Below are 8,673 nucleotides of genomic sequence, written 5' to 3' on the forward strand. Positions count from 1 at the left end.
GTGGGTGCGAGTGCAAGGGTCCCGGCAGCAAGCAGAGCCTGCCAGGAGGACCTTTATCAAAAAGGGCATTTTTCTTTCCAGTATATATTGCCTGGTGTGGTGGCGCACACCTGTAGTCCTGGCTACCTGGGAGGCCAAGGCAGAAGGATCATTTGATCCTAGGAGTTCAAGACCAGCTTGGGCAAGATAGCAAGATTCTCCCTCCAACACAACACAACACAACAAAAACACGAGGGGAGGTTGGATTTTCAAAAAATGTGAGTGACAAAGAAAAATGTCCTGTAAATAATAGTACAGCAGGTATGGAGAAAATCAGGGAAGCCACATGGATGCCTAATTTGGGAAACTGGCCTTCGGCTCCTGGGTTGAGCTGGGCAGAAGGCAGAACAAGCAACGGGCCAATTGGCCCCCCAGGGGGCCAAGTGAAAGGGCAAGGACGCCCCCTGCTGGTGCACTGAAAAGCGAAGCTTCCTGGGGAAAGAGGACAGGGCCAGGGAAAGCCAACTTCCAGGGGGACTGGTGGTTGACCTGTGTCACGTGCGATCCGTGGGGACCATGTGCTGCAGAGTTTGGCGTGTGGGATCCTTGGGCCACGGAAGGTGTTAGGAGCTTGTATTCAACTGCTGCTTCCCAGGGACAGGTCTTGGGGGTCCCATGCTTTCGTTTCCCAGCCCGTTCATGAGTGTTCAGTGATGGGAGTTGAACTCCGATCCCCAGCTCCACGGTTATTAGCCAAGCGAAGGAGTTGTGTCAGGTCGGATGCCATGACTGCCCTGCGGAAGCGGTGGTTCAGGAGTGCCCAGGCTTGCTGTGCTCTTTGGGCCAGCGGTCAGCTGATTCTAGGGATAGATAAGGTTCAGTTGCAGCGTGTTCCCAGCCTGGAGCAGGGAGACACCCACAGTACTCTATAAACCCAGTCACTAACCAGCTGCTTTGCCTTGTGCCACTTAACCTTTCTGTGCCTCACCTTTCTTATCTGTAAAATGGGGATAATTGTTCACACTTCTGTTGTAAAGATTAAATAATATAATAACTATAAAGCACTTAATATAGTACTTGTACATTATTGTTACCATTTTGAGTATTTATTTATATACTTTTTTTTGCAGTAGTAGGCATTGAATGCAGGGTCTCCCCACTGAGCCACATCTCGGCCCCTTTTGAAGTTTATTTACTTTGAGACAAATTCTCACTAAGTCACTAAGTTGCTGAACCTGGACTCCACCTTGTGATCCTCTTGTCTCAGTTTCCTACTGTGCTGGGATTACAGTCATGCATCAACATGCTTGGTTTATTTATATTCTTATTCACAGACACTAGCAAGAGATAGGCAGTTTCTTATTACTTCTTCCTTGGTGCAGTCAGTTCTCCTGGTCTGTGGATTCTGCATCTGTGAATCCAACTAATTACAGATTAAACAAAATATTGGAGGGTGGGTTTGCACCTGTACTGAAATGCGCAGACTTATTTTCCTTGTCATTATTCCATACACAGCACAGGATAACAGTGATTTACATTGCATTTACATTGTGTTAGGTAGTATAGGTAAACCTGGGACGATTTAAGTATATGGGAGGATGTGGTAGGTTATATGCAAATGCCATACATACCCTTTTGTGTAAGGGACTTGAAATCTGTGGGCAACGTCCAGGAGGTCAAGCCCCTCAACTTTTCTGAATAGCAAGAAGCCTGTGAGGACAGTAAGATGTTGGGAGACAGACTCAGGACCAAAAGCATCCTGACCTGCTGGAGCAACAGCCTAAACCACCCCAGGTAAAATGAAAGGGCTTAAGAGAGATCTGGGCTTGGCTCCCAGGCACGGACTGTACAGGACAGGGTGAGGAAGTGGCAGCTTAGCAGAAACACGTGTGAATAAAACTGAGAGCTTTTACTGACAGCCAGCTCCATCTGAGTCAAATGGCAGAGCTGCCAATGAAAGCACACTCCCAGGCTGCTGAAGACGCTACTTTCACCTAAACCTCTGTGACCCCAGGTGGCTTACCCAGCAGGGTGACTAATCACCCACCCCACACCTTCTCAGACTTTGGTGCTAAATGAGTCCACTTTCTACCAAAATTAGGCAGGGGTTACCAAGAGACACCCCAGTAGGTACCCTAGATGCCAGACATAGTCTTTCCTGGGCCTGTTATGTAACTGCGGCCCTGTCTCTTCCCAGGGATTAGGGTCAACTACCCCTGACAGAAAGTGATTCTTTTTCTTGCCTGCAGGTTTCTTGGCACAAGGAGTCTGAAGGACAGAAAGCAGCCACACTTAATGTTTATAGGACTGTTGCTTTGTTCCCTGGTGCAAGTGTTCCCCCTCTGGGGACCAAAGTCTTTGAACGTGGACAGCCTGGAACTATAGGAACCCAGGAAGCTATGGTAAGTGGGGTCGTTCCTACTTCTACCTCTGGCTTTCTAAACCTCTATATTCCACACGTAGAGCCAGGGCACCATGTACAGTTATTGATTAGGGTGCATACTTCATCTTGGAGCCTGGTCCTATCACCTCTGAAGAGAGCTCCAGCTGTACCTCCAAGTGGCTGTCCTGTCATGCTGTCCGCTATACTAGGCCAGCAGCTTCTGGGTGGTGAAGTGTGTAACAGGCACAGAAGATGCGGTGACTGTGCCAATGCTTGGCTATAAAGTGAGATCCAATGTCAGGGAGTCAAATGCCCAAGCCCCCAGAGAATGGCCTTTGAGCGAGCAAGAAGTCTAAGTCAAGAGTAGCCAGTGACCCTTCTAGAGCAGACCAGCTACAAGGCAGTCAGCTGGTTACCGAGTGGCAGGCTGGCCATCAGCTGCTGGCTGGCTGAAGTCTAGCAGTCACAATAGTGAGATCAGCCACACACAGGTCTATGTGTAGCCTGTTTCTGAGCTGCGATGGCCACTTTATTCTTGTGTCCATTGTGCCAGCATGGACAGGTTTCTGACAGGCTGGCTAGCATTCAGCCAAAGTCATTCTTTCTACTTTGTTGCTGAGTGACTCTGCTGTGATGGGTGTTTTCTGGTGGGCATGAACAAGCAACACATGGATCCTCACCCTTTGTGCCTCCTCTCAGATACCCTCCTCTCTTTGCCAGGCCTTCTTGCTCTCACTGTCCAATATTTCTTCCAATATTTCTTTCTAGGCCACTCTCCAAGCCATTCGTTGTACATATAACCTCAGGCCACTCTACTGAGAGGCCATGAAGAGCATACCCCAGCCAGGTCTCAGTGAGAGCTCAGACACTGCCACCAGGAGACTGAGAAGCATCGGGCTCTCCACTGCCCCGGTGCACACTTACCCGGGTGCGGAGGGTCTTGGGGGCAGCTGGGAGGTCATTACTGCACTCCCACAGCACTGAGGATGGCTTCGTGCTGGAGACCAGACCTCTGGGTCTGGAAACCTGAAAAATGAATGGGATCTGGAAACCAGACAAGGTCTTGCGATTTTTTATTGGACTACCATCAACCTCCAGGTCTTTTATCTTTCATTTATTTTCATTAGACACCTGAGTAATTCTCAATATGTGCTCTGCAGACCCCTGGGGGGTGTCCCTGAGATCTTTTGGGGTGGAAAAGGAGGGAGGAAAATCAGTTTCATCTAAGAATATCCTGAACAAGCAATAAAGATTGTTAAATTATGATCCTTAAATACACTTCTTTTTAATAGCATTCTGCATGATTAAATAGAAAGTGCTCTACTGCACACAGATGTATGATGGTTCTCGTGGGAAAATCACTCGTGGGGTTGGGTTATGAGTAGAACTAACCATGTTTTCCAAGGGACAGTATTCTAATTTCTAAGAATTACTAAGATAAACTATGCTTGAGATTGAGGCAGTAGGATCGCAAGTTCAAGCCCAGCCTGGGTAATTCAGTGGTACCCTGTCTCAAAATAAATGATAAAAACGTTGCTCAGTATAAGGACGTTGCTCAGTATGAAAGCCCTGAGTTCAACCCCCAGCACCACAAAAAGAAAAAATTCGTTGATACAATGATAATGTCATCTCATAGTCTATAGTACAACTGTTGTTTAAGAAAATACTACTTGTTACCAGCCATGGTGGTGCATACCTGTGACCCCAGCACTCAAGAGGCTGAGACAGAAGGATCGCCACGAGTCCAAGGCCAGCTTGGGCTGCATAGTGACAGTCTGTCTCAAAAAAAAAAAGAAAAAAGAAAAAAAAAGAGTACTACTTGCTTTGATGTAGTATCAAAGAAAAATAGCCATAATTACCCCAAAAGAGCTATTAAAATACTCTTCATTTTTCCAAATACATCTCTAGTGAGGCTGGGTTTTATTCCTCTAGTTTAACCAAAAGAATATATTGCCAATAAATTGAATACAGGAGCAGATATGAGAATCTAGCTGTCTTCCATAAAGCTGTATTCAAGAGATTTGCAAAAATGTGAAACTAAGCCATTCTTTGCTAATTTTAGAAAGTTTTGTTTTTTTTTTCTTTTTTTTTTTTGTCTTTTTGAGACAGGGTCTCGCTACGCAGTTCAGGCTGGCCTTGAGCTCACTTTGTAGCTCAGGCTGGTCTCAAACTTGCAAGGATCCTCCTGCCTCAGCCTCCTCAGTGCTGGGATTACAGGCGTGCGCCACCACGTCCGGCGAAAGTATATATTTTTAACAGTATTTTTATTTTTCATAAAAATGTGCTGTTGACACATAGTGAGCTTATTTTTAGATAAATAATATTTTACAAATTTATCTACCTATTCTATGTAGAAAGTATCAATAGGTACATGTAACATTAAACAAAATTTGTGTAGATCTCAAGGCTTTTTGTTTGTTTGATTTTTGGAGTTGTTTTGGTTTTGTTTTTTGGGTTTTGGGGGCTGGTTTTTTGAGAGAGGGGCCTCGCCATGTTGTCCAGGCTGATCTCAAACTCATGGGCTCAGGTTACTCTCCCACTTCCACCTCTAAGTACATGGGACTACAGGCATAGCTACTGCACCTGGCTCTACAAACTTCAATTTTTAAAAGTGTAAAATGATCCTAGGGCCGGAGATGTAGCTCAGTGGCACAGTGCCTGCCTGGCAAGCTCAAGGTCCTGAGTTCAATTCCTAGTACCAAACAAAACAAACAAAAGTAAATAGTTAAATGGTCCTAAAACCAAGAAGTTAAGAACCACTGGTACAGGTTGAGCAATACCACTGACTGCCCAGCCAGCTTGCCCCGGGGATGCTATAACATTAACCACCTGCATAACTCTACTGGTCAGGAACCCCGACCACCACTCCAACTTGTTGTTCATTACAATAGTTGTGTCAACATTCACCTTCTATGATTTCAGGAACCCAATGCTATCAGGAAACCAGTGCTGAGAGGGCTTCTTACTGGCCTCCAGAGGACAACAAAACTGAGCTACTCTGTGATGCTAGTATCCCTTTCACCAGCCATTCCTTCTTGCTTTCATCCCAGGATATCTTCTGGGCATTCCTGCAGGACTTACATGAGTTTCTGGCCACACACAGGACATCCACCATAGTATTCTTGCTCTCTGAGATATTTTATTTTTAGCAGTATTGAAGACTGAACCCAGAGCCTTCACATTGAGCTACATCCCCAGGTCTTTTTACTTTTTTATTTTGAGACACAGTCTCACTAAATTGCCATATAGCCCAGACTGGGTTCAAACTTTCAATTCTCCTGTCTCAGTACCTGGGATTACAGCTGTAATCTTCTAGACCTAGCTCTCTGGGCTTTTTAAACATTTCTTCCACCTTCTGCCATGGTGGTTCTGGAATTTCCATTTCACTCTGTGTTCCAGGATCCTTATTAGGGTATCTACAGTCAAGTCACCCTAACTCAGCTGAATGTTCAGCTCCCTAATCCCTCTCCCCCGACACCTCTGCCTAGCCTATACATCTGCTCCTGGCTCTGCCAGTACACAGCGGCTACCTCTGCAGCTCCTTCAGGAAACTGTCTTCCAGGCAGGACCTGCGTATCTCCAGCTGGGATCTGTGCAACTTGGCTCTCTTTATTGGTCTTATAGATGCAGAGAAAAAGGCAGCTTCCTTTGGTTTCTGAAGGTAATTCCCAGGAACAGGTATAGCTATTAGAAATGAATAGTCAAGGCTCTCAGGAGCTGGAGGAATGTGTTCTCATTCTGAGGGTGACCTGGGAGTACCCCATGCTTCCATTCACTGCAAAGTTCAGCTGCACCTTTGAGGCAGAGCCGAGCAGGGATCAAGAACCTAATGTCCTAGAAGCAGAAAGACTTAGGTTTGAATTCCATAAGGCCTTAACATTTTTGAAGCAGATTCTTCTCCAAACTGAGGATCAGTAGTAGCTACCTGATATGTTGCTGTGAGACAATGGGCCAAGAACGCATGGTTCTTGCTGTTGTTACAATTGGTCAGAACTTTCCAAAGGCTGAAAGAGTTGCCACAGGAAGTAGACAAAGTTCAGCATCAGAAACAGTCATTTAGCTGACGAGCCATACGGATGTTGTGGAGGCTGGAGGAGGCACTACGCTTGGTGGGGTATTCACAAGGGTTGGCCTCTTGAGCCCAGTGTGTCCCTAAACTGCCTTGATTCTGATTCCCGTCTACCTTTAGAGAGGAGAGGCAATTAGAGAAAGCATATTCACTTTCAGACCACTAGGGGGCCATTTAGTAGCTTGCAACAGGAATACACTAATGGTTTCTTAATGGCTCAGGCACCAGGGAGATCAGGCTCAATTATATCTGAAAGCATTTTGAGTTCCAGGGATAAAAGATACTATGTAAATCCAGATAATAAATAGGGCTTATTGATGACAGGTTAAAGAATCTGGCACTGTTTAGTTTGGAGAAGAATAGGGCAAGAAGAATTGCACACGAGCTCCAAGTATATTATTTTTTAGTTTAGAAAAGAGTGACATGCTGTTCTCCAATTCTGCTGGGAACCAAGCAAGAAAAAAGTAGTTTAATTTACAACAGAAATGCAGAGAAGCAAAATGAAGTGCATTCCAGAAAAGGAGTGAAAGGAAGCTTTGTATTGGCCTTGCCTGGCATCTTTAAGAAAAATTCACCTTGCACTAGTTGTATGACTGGTCCTGCCAGGAAGGCCAGAGAACCTGAGAGAAGACAGGAGAGCTTCCAGAGATGATTCAGGGATTTTAACTTAGGAGTTTCATTTGACAGGCTGCCTTCTCCACCAGCTCTAGCTGACCTAGGAGTAGGATGGGTGGGGGTTCGGTTATTTTTTCCCCTATCAGCTCTAGAAATTTCTCAGAAAGTGGACAGGCAAGCTTTTCCTTGAAATAGCATCCAGCTTTCCATTGTAGTGGCAAAGCCACACCTGCGACTCCAGAAGACTGCAACTGAAGGGCTGGGTTAGAAGCCTGCGGTTCAGCAGCCCACCGGCACACTCTGCTATGGCAGCCACTTGACTTTTGCTTGTAGTGCAGCAGGTCAGTAGTGTCAGGGAGGGACAGCCTGGGGGAAGAGGCATCTGGAAGTCTAAAGTTCCAGGAGGAGAAAGGGCAAGAGGAAGGGTAGAGAAGGTCATGCACCCAAGACCAGGTCAGGCTCATACTTGCAGGGGCTACAGGGAGGTCCCCCAAAGACCCCCATCAGGGCCACAGTCACACATACACACACGCACACGCACACTCACACAGGCACCGGATCCATCCCTGTTCCAACAGACACCAGGCAATCCACACAGCCCGTTCTGGGAACACAGGAAGTAGGATTCAAGGCGGAGGAAAGCAGAAATTCTGGAAAGCTTTATAGAGATGGAATGGGGAGGAGAGAAGGAAAACAAAAGAAAAGGGTGGGAGGAAGCGGGAGGCACACGGAAGCTGCGCTACCGAGAGTCCCAGCACAGAGAAAGGGGCCGTCAGCACCCAGAGCAAGCGCAAAGTCAACGGCTTGGACTCGGCCGGGAGCCAGGGAGGACAAACCTCGGGTGGGAAGAGGAGGAGGAAAAAGCAGACGACTGCCCTCGCTCTGGGGCAGACAGAAAGAAGATCAAAGGGCGAAAACTCATGGCCGCGCTGCATCAGTTCAGTGCAGCCCCTCGGGTCCAAATCAAGGCCAAACCGGGGAGTCAGAAGAACGGGAGCCCTAAACCTGTTGTGAACTTCGCCTGGACAACAGTCTGCGGCTCTGTCCCGGGGGCTCAGGAGTCTAGGCAGCCTGACTGCAGGGCTCCATGAGGACAAGGAATTGGGACGATGCCAGGGGAGTCCCTAAATCCAGCCTGCCCCCAAGAAGGAGGGCGCCAGCTGTGAGTGGCCTTAGCGTGCGCTCCACGCTCCTCGGACACCACCCGGACCTGAGCCAGGGGTGTAAAGGGGCCCGGGGTGGGGCCCGAGCCGAGGGCACAAAGGCGGTGTCAGCCCCCACTTTGGAGCGGGTGATAAACAGGCCTGGGGGCCGAAGCCCGGGCTGCTATTCCACCTGTCACTCGGGAGCCTGGGGCGGAGCGGGGAGGTGCCAGAGTTGACAGTTCCGCGCTCCGCCCGCCCCTCCCGCTTCTGCGCTCCGCCCAGCACAGCGCCGTTCCCCTTTTAAAGAAGCGCCTGAGGCTCGGGTCCTAGCCCCGCCAGCCCGCGCGGGGCTGCGGCGCTGTCGCCCCTTTAAGACCAGCCTCCCTTAACTCTCTCTTAACTGGGCGCCGCGGCGGGGCTCCCGGCGCAGTGCTTCCGGGCCCGGACGGCGCCCTTTTAAGGGGCGGCCCCCAGCGGCGCCC

This window comes from Chinchilla lanigera, unplaced genomic scaffold (genome assembly GCF_000276665.1).
Source record: "Chinchilla lanigera isolate Chin_1 unplaced genomic scaffold, ChiLan1.0 scaffold00015, whole genome shotgun sequence".
Lineage (NCBI taxonomy): Eukaryota > Metazoa > Chordata > Mammalia > Rodentia > Chinchillidae > Chinchilla > Chinchilla lanigera.